We start from the raw sequence: 13,420 nt of genomic DNA, 5'->3' as shown, positions 1-13,420 counted from the left end.
AATCCCAATGTGGAATAAGACAAATACATACATCATCAATATGGTTAATACAAAGCAACTTGAGCCCACTTCTTTGTGTTAGGACCCATGTCCTTATCCGGAGGGTGTCAACCTTACTGGGCGAGTCCAAGGGCTTGTACTGACCCGCCCAGTCCAGACCCCATGGAACTATTCTAGACCAGGTTCTTTTTATTTTTCAGTTTTTAGGTAGTTTTTGCATGTAGTCTTTTGCATGATTTTTCTATCTTAGGATTAAGTCAGTTTTTATATTCTTATTGTTATGTCTTTATGCTCAACTTAGTGTTCTATCCAAGAACATAGAGTTGAGGTATGGTACCTAGAGTGAAAGGATCGTTATGTGAGAATCTAGAGAGAGTTTAAAGCGTAACCGCTTAGAGAGAAAAAGTAACTGAATTTCAAACTTATTATTTCTCAAATGAGCTAAGAGTCCCTTACAATTGGTAACCGTCCTCTATATATAGATTTGGGGGTTGGGCTTGGTGCCCCTAACTTTTCTTAGTGGGCCAGTTAGGCCTCCCGGGACAAGGCCCAATTTCCTGGCTTGCACGTCGCCCTGGGTTGGCGTGCCTGGTCGAGGGACCCTAGGGTCTCGCCCAGTCCACAAGTCCACAAGACACCGAGCTCGAAGCATGAGAGCTGAGTGTGTCTTTAAGAAGAAGCCTGAGGCGACGATCATGAGAAAATTAATTAATGCCAAAGCCTAATGACTCAAAACAATTGCGAACATGGCTTGATAATTGAAGCCTAAGACTGATTTTTTTATTTCCTCAGCAGGTTTCTTCAATCCCACGAGTCCACAAGCAGGCTTGTTGTAACACCCCGATTTCCAGATGTCACTCTAGTAACCAAAAATAGACTTCACGCTGAAAACAGGTAATTTTTTTTCGTTTGATTCCTTTTAAATCAAGCAATAGAAAATAAAGACATAGCCCAACCACTGAACTAACCAATATACATCAAATATAAACATGTACAGCCTCAGCTGCACTCCGATGTCACGCGCACTCGCAGTGACTCCAAAGTAGTGTGCCCGTAGGCAAATATATACAGACCCAGAAGTGTGAGTGAGAAACTTGTAATTACAATCCACAAGTAGAAAGGCGGCCTCAAAATGGCCTAAATAAAACCCCTACAGTCCGACTAACTCACTGTGATCCCTCAATAAGAGAACCACACGAAAAGCCATGCGTCGGGAACCAACCCTGTCCCAAAAGTAAGACGAATCAGAGCTCTACACAAAATATGACGCCTGCCTAAACCTACCCTTCCATTACTGCTCACATAACCGAGTCCACAGCGAACTGAAGACGGCAAGTTGAAGCTCAGCTCCATGCGTCGTAGAACTCTCTCCGTCAGACGTCCACGCTCGTCAGTACGGTCCTCCAACTCAAACCTGATCCCCCCCGAGGGAGAGACCGTCGATACCCAATCCACCGTCGACATCTGGCAGCAGGCCGACCGCCCAAACACAATCATGAAACCAAAGCCAAGGCGCTAGGGTCAACTCACGGAAATAAGTAGATATACACTCAACATGTGATATGGGGTATAGATATATATGTTGTTATATAAACATATAGATAATCCTAGCATGTTATCGGCTCTAACAATGCTTCAATAAATCAAACAGCATACAATCCCAGTCAGAATGAATGTATGCATGAAATGCACAATATGATCTGGATTGTGACGCGTACCCGTTCGCCACAAGTGAAGCATTCCCGTTCTTCACTATGGATGAACCATTCCCGTTATTCATCCTGGATGAACCATTCCCGTTATTCATCCTTGGTGAACCGTTCCCGTTATTCACCCTTGGTGAACCATTCCCGTTATTCACCGGTTGATGAACCATTCCCGTTATTCATCATTAACACATTGGTGAACCATTCCCGTTATTCACCAAAAGATGCACAGGTGAACCATTCCCGTTATTCACCCGATTGATGCAATATGGTTAGCCAAACATTGAATCGTCCTCACCACACAAACATGTAGCTCAAACCCAATCTCAAAACAACCCAAGAATTAGTGTCGGTCAATACAACCACAACTCGGAGTTAGTGTCGGTCAATACAACACAACTCCCACCACAAAGCCAGAGTCAGTGTCGGTCAATACAACACGAGTCGGAGTTAGTGTCGGTCAATACAACACAACTCCCACCACAATAGAATCCAAGGGTTTAGTGTCGGTCAATACAACACCACCCCAACAACAAGAGCACTGAGTGTCGGTCAATACAACACAGCTCCAACCACAAGAGTACACAAGGGTCTAGTGTCGGTCAATACAACACAGCCCAAACAACAAGATAACCCAAGGGATTAGTGTCGGTCAATACAAAACAACCCCAACAACAAGAGTACGTAAAGTACTCGGGAGTTTAGTGTCGGTCAATACAACACAACTCCAACAATGAAACCCAAAATCAAAGCCCAGAGTCAGTATCGGTCAATACAACACGACTCGAACAACCACAACTCAAGAGTACTAGAGTACTCGGTGACTTTCAATCATCACCGTAGCTCACCTCAGTGGCTTTCCCCAATTCCAAAACCCACAACAAAAGTCGTCTTTTCCCCGTCTTTCGTAAATATTTTCCCCTTTAGTTTTCCTATACTTAACGTTAATAAACATGATTCCAATTCAGATTAGTCAGGTTATGAGTTTATTTCCCAACGTCTAGGTTTCCCAAGTCTTTAGTTTTCAAAGCTTTATCATTCTAAGTTTTCAAAGATCAACCACCCAAAATACATTTCCCGGGGAAAGTCTAGGAATTCCAAAGAATACCAACATATGGCTAAGTCTCAAACCCCACATTTGGACTTGCCTAGGGTTGTTCATCCAACCCGAAACACCAACTTTAACCAGTTCAGAGGTTCCCCACTCCGAAATCGCGTCAAAACGCACAATCCATCAATATCACAACAATATCACAACAATATCACAATATCACAAGTTATGGAAAAACATCATAACATCAACTCATCATCACAATCAACATCAGATAAAGCATAAGTCGAATTTATCGACGTCTATCATGCAATCATAACTATTAGTAAGTTGCCCTAACCTCGAGCTGATCCAGCCTCGAAATTAAAATCTCCTTCACACGAAAGCTTCGAAACTTCCAAAGTTCCTTCAACTGAACCTCGGAGAAAAACAAAGCAGAATCCAAACAAAATCGATTAGTTCGATTGCAATACAACACATAAAAGATAGACAAAGCATTAAAGCTTCAGAATACGACAATCGGGTACGAAAAGACAAGTTTTCGAAAACGAAAACTCCCCCCTAAAGGAATAGCTCTCGGCCATTAAGGAAAAAGAGCTCCGGCTCTTTTTCTTCGATCAAATCTGTTCACAAGGTAGTTTTAGGGTAAAACTAAGGCACAGAAACTGTCGGAACAATTTTCGGACAATCGGATCAAAATACGGCCGTTCAGGGGCGTTTTGGTCCAAAATAAAAGCTCAAAACCTCAAAGTTATCAGTTCGGAAAACAAATTTGACAGCAATGATCCTAACGACATCCGTGACAACAAATCCTAAAGGCACGAAGTCAGATTACGACTTTTCGACAATAAAGTTTTGAAATGTGCGCCAAAAGGGGTTTTGAAACAGTTTTTCAAATCCTGGACAGCTTGATCGCAATCGGCGATTACTGACAGAGGTTTTAGACTCTTGGGAACGTAGGGAAGATAACCCAAGAAAGAAATCAGAGAAAACGGACAGTTTTACAAAAAGCTCAAAACTGTGAGCACAGAAACGACTTCAGAAACGCAATAGAAACAGTAATCAGAGGTAAGAATCGTGTTAGTTACCTCGGTACCTCGAAGTAGGGACGAACTGCACGAAGATCAGTCAAGTTTTCGCGAAAATATCTTCTCCCCCAAGATCCCTCAAACTCGCGGCCCCAAGATGGAAGAAATGAAGATATTTTGCTTTTTTGAGCTATTTATAGGCAGGTGAAATCGCGGGAAAATGAAAATTTCGCGATTCCGATTTTTGCAGCACGTTCACCAATGAATTCTAAGAGAGATTCTGGCGTCAGAATTCCAGAACTCAAAACAAATATCTATGATTTGGGAAAAACGATATCTAAAATCCCAAAAGCGGTGTAAGTTAATCTGTCCCGAAAAACTACTTTTTGCTGTGATGCTCAAACGACAAAACTTCCTTCTGAAGAAAGATTGGAAATGTCGAAACAAATCTGGCAACGCGGACGGAAACTTCGTTAGAAGTCCCAAATAGAAAAAGTCTTCATCCATCGCTCGAATCTAGGGTTTCGAAGCAAAGAAATTAGCGTCGTCGGACTTCCGAAAAGTGAATACTATCGTGCGTACAGTCCAGAGTTCCGAAATGAAACGCTGGTCGAAGGAAAAATAAATAGAATCTTTAAATTTTCCAAGGATTCGAAATCTCACTTAAAACGTTGCTCTAAAGTGAAATTAGCCTTTTCTGGACACGCTCGCCACAAAGCAGGTGTGCAGACAACTCGCACTAATTCCTACAGTGACTACGCAACGTTCCTTAAGCAATTCCTGAGCTTTCTTCTTCATCAATCTTTCTCAAACCCCAAACTCCTGTCACGCTTACACCGATTCTACGCGTGAGTCGGAAATTAACTTGTTCTGTAAATCCAGGTCTTACAATACTCCCCTCCAAAAAGAAAGTTTCGTCCTCGAAACTCAGAGTTCTGCAAAAAGTCCGGGATACAGTTTCTTTATCTTGTCTTCCAATTCCCATGTAGTGTTGCCCGGGTCATTGTTCCTCATAACCTTTACTTAAGCAATCTGTTTTCCCCTTAATTGTTCCACTCTTCTATCCCCATTGCTAACTGTCGGCGTCTCAAAAGACGAACCATCATTCAACTTCATGTCGTCTGGCTCGATCACTTGCGTCGAATCTCTCCTTGAAATGATACCGGTTGACACTCCGTGCAGTCGCATAATCTTAACCACTTGCTTCTTTACCTTCGGTCGTCCGAAATTCTTCTTAAACTCGGTGCCTCTTTGTCATTTCAAAGTAAATACTCAACTTGTCCTCGTGATCTTCATCTACAGTCCAAAACTCCACTTGTCCGTTCGATAACTCCTAGACGATACATCCCCTTGGAAACCGCTAGTCCATTAACATACCTCCAACTTCGTAACTATCTTTACAAACATCCAGAAATCAAACTTCTACTTAGTCACTACTCGAATTAAACCTCGACTTATGTCCTTATTTCTTGTCCTTCACTAATCTTATCCCCTTCAACATCAATCTATCAACAACTTATAAGATAATCCTCCTCTTAATATCTAACAATCCATCATTATCATCTTCTTCCTCAAAACTTCCCTCACTCAAACCTATTTACACTTACTGAAATCCCTAGCCATTTCATCATCCGATCCTTCAACATTCTGAGATTTAACTGTTATCGTAACCGCTAACACCACTAAATCTCTCAAATGTACATAAATCTCAGCTCACTAGGTCAACCTTAGCCCTAGGATTCTCATTCAACTTAGTAAAATTCACTTGTTAACCATAATATGCATCATCAAAATCCATAACAAAGTTTCATTCACTCTTAGGCTCTAAGAAACTTGTCCAAACATAACAACTTCAAGTATTCATCTTAATACTAACACTTTCCTTTTTGTCACTCAATCACCATCTCGTCAATCAACTTCTTAATCTCTCAATCAAATTCTGACAAACTTCGAGTCCTACACACCTTAGACAGACATTCATAGATTTAAAACCTAAACCTTCACCAAGTTTGGTCCTCTAATGACCTTTAATCCTTCAATACTTCTTAAATGAATATCCGTTTCTTAAAAACTATAACTCCTTCACTTACCCAAACGACCTGATAAGTGTCGTCATGCTTTCACACTCACCACTTGATCCTGATACCCATAATCATAACTTATTATGCTAACATCATTCAAATCTTATCACATGGTCATTATGTCCGCAACCTCATAACCAACATCAATCGATCACCAACTTATAACCAACCTTAACACTCTACACAACCCAGAATTCCTTTACTTCAAGATCCCTCTTATACTATACCTCAATGGTCTTAACCCGAAACTCACCTTCAGGTCTTCAATCTTCTAAGATTCAACTCCTATTGTCACACCTACAACCATAAGATCTCCTACTCGTACGCGATTCCCGACTCTCAAGATAAATCTTAACCCTAAGATTTCAATCCAAGTTAGTAAATCTCACTTAGTAATCTTAGCATATTTCTTTGGAATCCATATCAACAACCTCAAGTATTCAACTTATGCTAAAACTTTCTTTCTCCAACTTAATCATTAATCCAACACTTTTCAAGTGAAAATTCATCTCTTAAGACTATAATGTCTCCACATATTAAATCGACGCTTAGCAAAACTTATTCCTCGAACTCGACTATAACAATCTAGTTCAGAGTTAATTCTTCTCAATCTTACTACCATCAAGCTATCATCTAAAACTTGATTAAATCCAACCTATTTAGTCTCTAACAATTCCACTCAGCAATCACATAACCCATGACTTCATAACTTCCGAGAAACTACTTAATACTTTTCCAGCAGTAAATCTCTTGACCTAGTCTACCTGTACTTGGAGTAATCACACGAACTAACCAATTAATGTCTATACGACACTCATTGACTTCCAAAGATTTAAATCTTAATCTTTTACAATCAAGTGCTTAACACGAACTTTCATCCCAAATCCGACTAATCCTCAATCAACTCAAATTCATCCTACACATCCTTCTATCAAGGTCCATTACCAGCTGTGATTCCGAATATCACCCCCTCAATATTAGGTTGATCAGGCCTAATACATCGAAGGTGGAAATTTAGAAAAACCCACTGGAACAGTCAATGAGTTCCTATCCTCCAGTAGTCACAAATATCCTGATATTACATCCCAAGCCTTGATACGAAGCATCACACTAAACTTCATAAGGTTCCTCCGGTTGTGGCAAAGTAAGCACAGGTGACGTCGTCAACCGTTCCTTCAGTGTCTGAAAACTTGATTCACACGCCTCAGTCCAGGTACCTCTTCAGAACAACATCAACAAAAATCTCAAATTTTTTTTTTTGGAGTACCAAGCACATCTGGGTCTCTCCTACCTTCTAGATCCTTGACGACTCCGCTTCAAAACTAAACGCCGTAAAATCCTACGTATCGTACCCATAAGGAATCTCCCTGAGATCCTAGCTTCCTTATCGACGCATCGGTAAAACAACTTCCTAGCTCAGCGTGCTATTCCAGACCTCGTGTAACTTCTATAGTTAAATCACGAGCAACTTCAAATAAGGTCCTACTAGGAATAATAATCATAAGATCATAGTCTAAGTAGTAAATACAAGTTAGACGCGTCACCCTCGTTTCAAAGATGAAGGAGTAGGTTGTTTCTAGAATAAGAGAACAGTCAAAATATTACCGTTGTTCCCACGTCCTTCCTCATTCAACTCCTCAGCTCTTGCACCCTCCTTGGTGTAAACCTCTTCCTCTGCAGCAAGTTGTTTTCCTTTCCCAGCATTCCCTGATGATTCGCCCTTGGGTGCCTTACAACCTCTGGAGAAATGTCCCGGTTGGTTGCAATTGAAGCATAGACTTTCTTTGATCTTGCACCTACTGGCATAGTGCCCGCTTTCCCCACAGTTGAAGCATAGAGATCCCCCGACTGGACACTTGTTACTGTAGTGCCCCCCTTTCCTGCACCTGTAACACGTCACTGTTTTTCCCGAAGTCTTGTTTCCTGTCACTCCGGTAGCATCATTCCTTTTCATCTTACTATCAGACGTCCCCTCCTGGAGTGTCTTGCAATTCACAGCTAGATGCCCCTCTCGGTTACACTTGAAGCATCTTCGTCCAATCACTGAGCACCTGTTAGCAAAATGCCCAAACTTTCTGCAACAAAAACATATCACACCCTTGTCACCAACTGGCTTCCCTCTAGTATCAGCAGTCGTTGGTTTGTACGCTCTTGAGATAAGATCTCTTCTCTCGGGACGCTGATATGGTCCCCACTGATGGTAGCTCTCCCTTCCATTGTAGCCTTGGGAACCTGACCTCATTGGTCCCCCAGCTCCTGTTCGGTTCATTCCTCTTTGTTGATACATTGTCGTCGCCATCAGTCGTTGATGATGCTCACGTGCAGCCTCTTCAGCGCGCATATAAGCGTCTTCCGCAGCCTGGTTCATCATTGCCTCGATCAGTGTAGCTATTGCCTCCGCCATCCGGTTAAGGTCCACCATACTCTATCTCATCAAACGTCCAATTAGTACTAACTCTACGGAAGCACTAAACAAACCACTCAATCCGATTAAGTAGTAATGCAAGCAATTAGAGCGAAAATCGCTCTGCAGACAATCAATTTTCACTCTTTGCAGAGTCACACAACCTAGCACAGAAGACCTATTCCCCAAAGACTCCCAAAAGACTCGACTAAGCTCTGATACCACAATGTAACACCCCGATTTCCAGATGTCACTCTAGTAACCAAAAATAGACTTCACGCTGAAAACAGGTAATTTTTTTTCGTTTGATTCCTTTTAAATCAAGCAATAGAAAATAAAGACATAGCCCAACCACTGAACTAACCAATATACATCAAATATAAACATGTACAGCCTCAGCTGCACTCCGATGTCACGCGCACTCGCAGTGACTCCAAAGTAGTGTGCCCGTAGGCAAATATATACAGACCCAGAAGTGTGAGTGAGAAAGTTGTAATTACAATCCACAAGTAGAAAGTCGGCCTCAAAATGGCCTAAACAAAACCCCTACAGTCCGACTAACTCACTGTGATCCCTCAATAAGAGAACCACACGAAAAGCCATGCGTCGGGAACCTACACTGTCCCAAAAGTAAGACGAATCAGAGCTCTACACAAAATATGACGCCTGCCTAAACCTACCCTTCCATTACTGCTCACATAACCGAGTCCACAGCGAACTGAAGACGGCAAGTTGAAGCTCAGCTCCATGCGTCGTAGAACTCTCTCCGTCAGACGTCCACGCTCGTCAGTACGGTCCTCCAACTCAAACCTGATCCCCCCCGAGGGAGAGACCGTCGATACCCAATCCACCGTCGACATCTGGCAGCAGGCCGATCGCCCAAACACAATCATGAAACCAAAGCCAAGACGCTAGGGTCAACTCACGGAAATAAGTAGATATACACTCAACATGTGATATGGGGTATAGATATATATGTTGTTATATAAACATATAGATAATCCTAGCATGTTATCGGCTCTCACAATGCTTCAATAAATCAAACAGCACACAATCCCAGTCAGAATGAATGTATGCATGAAATGCACAATATGATCCGGATTGTGACGCGTTCCCGTTCGCCACAAGTGAAGCATTCCCGTTCTTCACTATGGATGAACCATTCCCGTTTTTCATCCTGGATGAACCATTCCCGTTATTCATCCTTGGTGAACCGTTCCCGTTATTCACCCTTGATGAACCATTCCCGTTATTCACCGTATGATGAACCATTCCCGTTATTCATCATTAACACATTGGTGAACCATTCCCGTTATTCACCAAAAGATGCACAGGTGAACCATTCCCGTTATTCACCCGATTGATGCAATATGGTTAGCCAAACATTGAATCGTCCTCACCACACAAACATGTAGCTCAAATTCAATCTCAAAACAACCCAAGAGTTAGTGTCGGTCAATACAACACAACTCGGAGTTAGTGTCGGTAAATACAACACAACTCCCACCACAAACCCACAAACAAAGCCAGAGTCAGTGTCGGTCAATACAACACGAGTCGAAGTTAGTGTCGGTCAATACAACACAACTCCCACCACAATAGAATCCAAGGGTTTAGTGTCGGTCAATACAACACCACCCCAACAACAAGAGCACTGAGTGTCGGTCAATACAACACAGCTCCAACCACAAGAGTACACAAGGGTCTAGTGTCGGTCAATACAACACAGCCCAAACAACAAGATAACCCAAGGGATTAGTGTCGGTCAATACAAAACAACCCCAACAACAAGAGTACGTAAAGTACTCGGGAGTTTAGTGTCGGTCAATACAACACAACTCCAACAATGAAACCCAAAATCAAAGCCCAGAGTCAGTATCGGTCAATACAACACGACTCGAACAACCACAACTCAAGAGTACTAGAGTACTCGGTGACTTTCAATCATCACCGTAGCTCACCTCAGTGGCTTTCCCCAATTCCAAAACCCACAACAAAAGTCGTCTTTTCCCCGTCTTTCGTAAATATTTTCCCCTTTAGTTTTCCTATACTTAACGTTAATAAACATGATTCCAATTCAGATTAGTCAGGTTATGAGTTTATTTCCCAACGTCTAGGTTTCCCAAGTCTTTAGTTTTCAAAGCTTTATCATTCTAAGTTTTCAAAGATCAACCACCCAAAATACATTTCCCGGGGAAAGTCTAGGAATTCCAACGAATACCAACATATGGCTAAGTCTCAAACCCCACATTTGGACTTTCCTAGGGTTGTTCATCCAACCCGAAACACCAACTTTAACCAGTTCAGAGGTTCCCCACTCCGAAATCGCGTCAAAACGCACAATCCATCAATATCACAACAATATCACAACAATATCACAATATCACAAGTTATGGAAAAACATCATAACATCAACTCATCATCACAATCAACATCAGATAAAGCATAAGTCGAATTTATCGACGTCTATCATGCAATCATAACTATTAGTAAGTTGCCCTAACCTCGAGCTAATCCAGCCTCGAAATTAAAATCTCCTTCACACGAAAGCTTCGAAACTTCCAAAGTTCCTTCAACTGAACCTCGGAGAAAAACAAAGCAGAATCCAAACAAAATCGATTAGTTCGATTACAATACAACACATAAACGATAGACAAAGCATTAAAGCTTCAGAATACGACAATCGGGTACGAAAAGACAAGTTTTCGAAAACGAAAACTCCCCCCTAAAGGAATAGCTCTCGGCCATTAAGGAAAAAGAGCTCCGGCTCTTTTTCTTCGATCAAATCTATTCACAAGGTAGTTTTAGGGTAAAACTAAGGCACAGAAACTGTCGGAACAATTTTCGGACAATCGGATCAAAATACGGCCGTTCAGGGGCGTTTTGGTCCAAAATAAAAGCTCAAACCTCAAAGTTATCAGTTCGGAAAACAAATTTGACAGCAATGATCCTAACGACATCCGTGACAACAAATCCTAAAGGCACGAAGTCAGATTACGACTTTTCGACAATAATGTTTTGAAATGTGCGCCAAAAGGGGTTTTGAAACAGTTTTTCAAATCCTGGACAGCTCGATCGCAATCGGCGATTACTGACAGAGGTTTTAGACTCTTGGGAACGTAGGGAAGATAACCCAAGCAAGAAATCAGAGAAAACGGACAGTTTTACAAAAAGCTCAAAACTGTGAGCACAGAAACGACTTCAGAAACGCAATAGAAACAGTAATCAGAGGTAAGAACCGTGTTAGTTATCTCGGTACCTCGAAGTAGGGACGAACTGCACGAAGATCAGTCAAGTTTTCGCGAAAATATCTTCTCCCCCAAGATCCCTCAAACTCGCGGCCCCAAGATGGAAGAAATGAAGATATTTTGCTTTTTCGAGCTATTTATAGGCAGGTGAAATCGCGGGAAAATGAAAATTTTACGATTTCGATTTTTGCAGCACGTTCACCAATGAATTCTAAGAGAGATTCTGGCGTCAGAATTCCAGAACTCAAAAAAAATATCTATGATTTGGGAAAAACGATATCTAAAATCCCAAAAGCGGTGTAAGTTAATCTGTACCGAAAAACTACTTTTTGCTGTGATGCTCAAACGACAAAACTTCCTTCTGAAGAAAGATTGGAAATGTCGAAACAAATCTGGTAGCGCGGACGGAAACTTCGTTAGAAGTCTCGAATATAAAAAGTCTTCATCCATCGCTCGAATCTAGGGTTTCGAAGCAAAGAAATTAGCGTCGTCGGACTTCCGAAAAGTGAATACTATCGTGCGTACGGTCCAGAGTTCCGAAATGAAACGCTGGTCGAAGGAAAAATAAAGAGAATCTTTAAATTTTCCAAGGATTCGAAATCTCACTTAAAACGTTGCTCTAAAGCGAAATTAGCCTATTCTGGACACGCTCGCCACAAAGCAGGTGTGCAGACAACTCGCACTAATTCCTACAGCGACTACGCAACGTTCCTCAAGCAATTCCTGAGCTTTCTTCTTCATTAATCTTTCTCAAACCCCAAACTCCTATCACGCTTACACTGATTCTACGCGTGAGTCGGAAATTAACTTGTTCTGTAAATCCAGGTCTTACACTTGTGGCGACGGACGATGATGACGCTTGACTTTCTCGCCCAATTGCAGTCGCGCGTGTGTTATGAATCGTGGTGGCTTGACACGCATTAGGCCAATGCCACGTGGCAGCATAGGTCTGCAGAATCCCAACTGCCCTCCTTGAAACGTCCCCTCAAATCCCCACAAAGCCTGCCAGTTTGAATTTGAACCAATTAGCTTCAACTGTTGCAGTTTCCCTTTATTGCTCCATTCCCACTCCCCGAAATCTCACAACTGCAATCATTTCTCCGTCGGTATGGTGCACTATTTTCCACCTTCCCTCCACGTTTCTCAACAACTGCCCACAACACCTCCTCACACGTTTCCCATCATTATCATCATCCCCCTCCTACAAAGACGTTGTTTCCCCACCCCTTACTCCTTTCACAACCCCAACTCCTGGCCACCTTTTTTACGTGCGAAACCCCTTCAACATATCATTTCCTCAATTCTCACAGTGCCCCACGCGCCGCCCTTCCTTCCGGTGAGTCTTTACAACTTCAAAGTAATTTCATTTCCTGTACCTTTTCTTTTTATGGCTTCAAGACTCCAAACCAAGAACTCCAACCGCAATGTCACCATTGCCACCCCCTTACGGTACGTTTCCCCTGTCCACCCTCCCCCCCGGGGGGAGTTCAGCTCGATCAAAAAGACATTGTCGCTTTCCGAGCCAAGTCTTCGGAATCCTTGCCAGTTCCTACGGTAAGGGGCCTCCCGGTCGGGACCGTTCCTAACCAACCGTCCAGTTTAGAGCAGTGGTCGTCCATATGCGAAATTTCCTCAGAGCCTGGTGGGTTTTGTCATGAGAAACCTCTTGAAAATATTCTGTACTATGGCGGTTGCTCAGCCTCTAAGCGCCCTTGGCTCCGCCTCCCTGACCACCTCGTGAATCACCCTCACTTCTTCTACGTGTACGAGTACATGTTCACAAGTTTGGGAATCAGGTTCCCCTTCTCTCCTTTTGTTTGCTCCGTGCTACGTAGTATCAACGTCACTCCGTGTCAGCTTCACCCCAACAGCTGGGCTTTCCTGCGATGCTTGGAAATCCTC

The sequence above is a fragment of the Lotus japonicus genome, chromosome 2 (assembly GCF_012489685.1).
Source record: "Lotus japonicus ecotype B-129 chromosome 2, LjGifu_v1.2".
Lineage (NCBI taxonomy): Eukaryota > Viridiplantae > Streptophyta > Magnoliopsida > Fabales > Fabaceae > Lotus > Lotus japonicus.
This window is presented reverse-complemented; position numbering follows the sequence as displayed.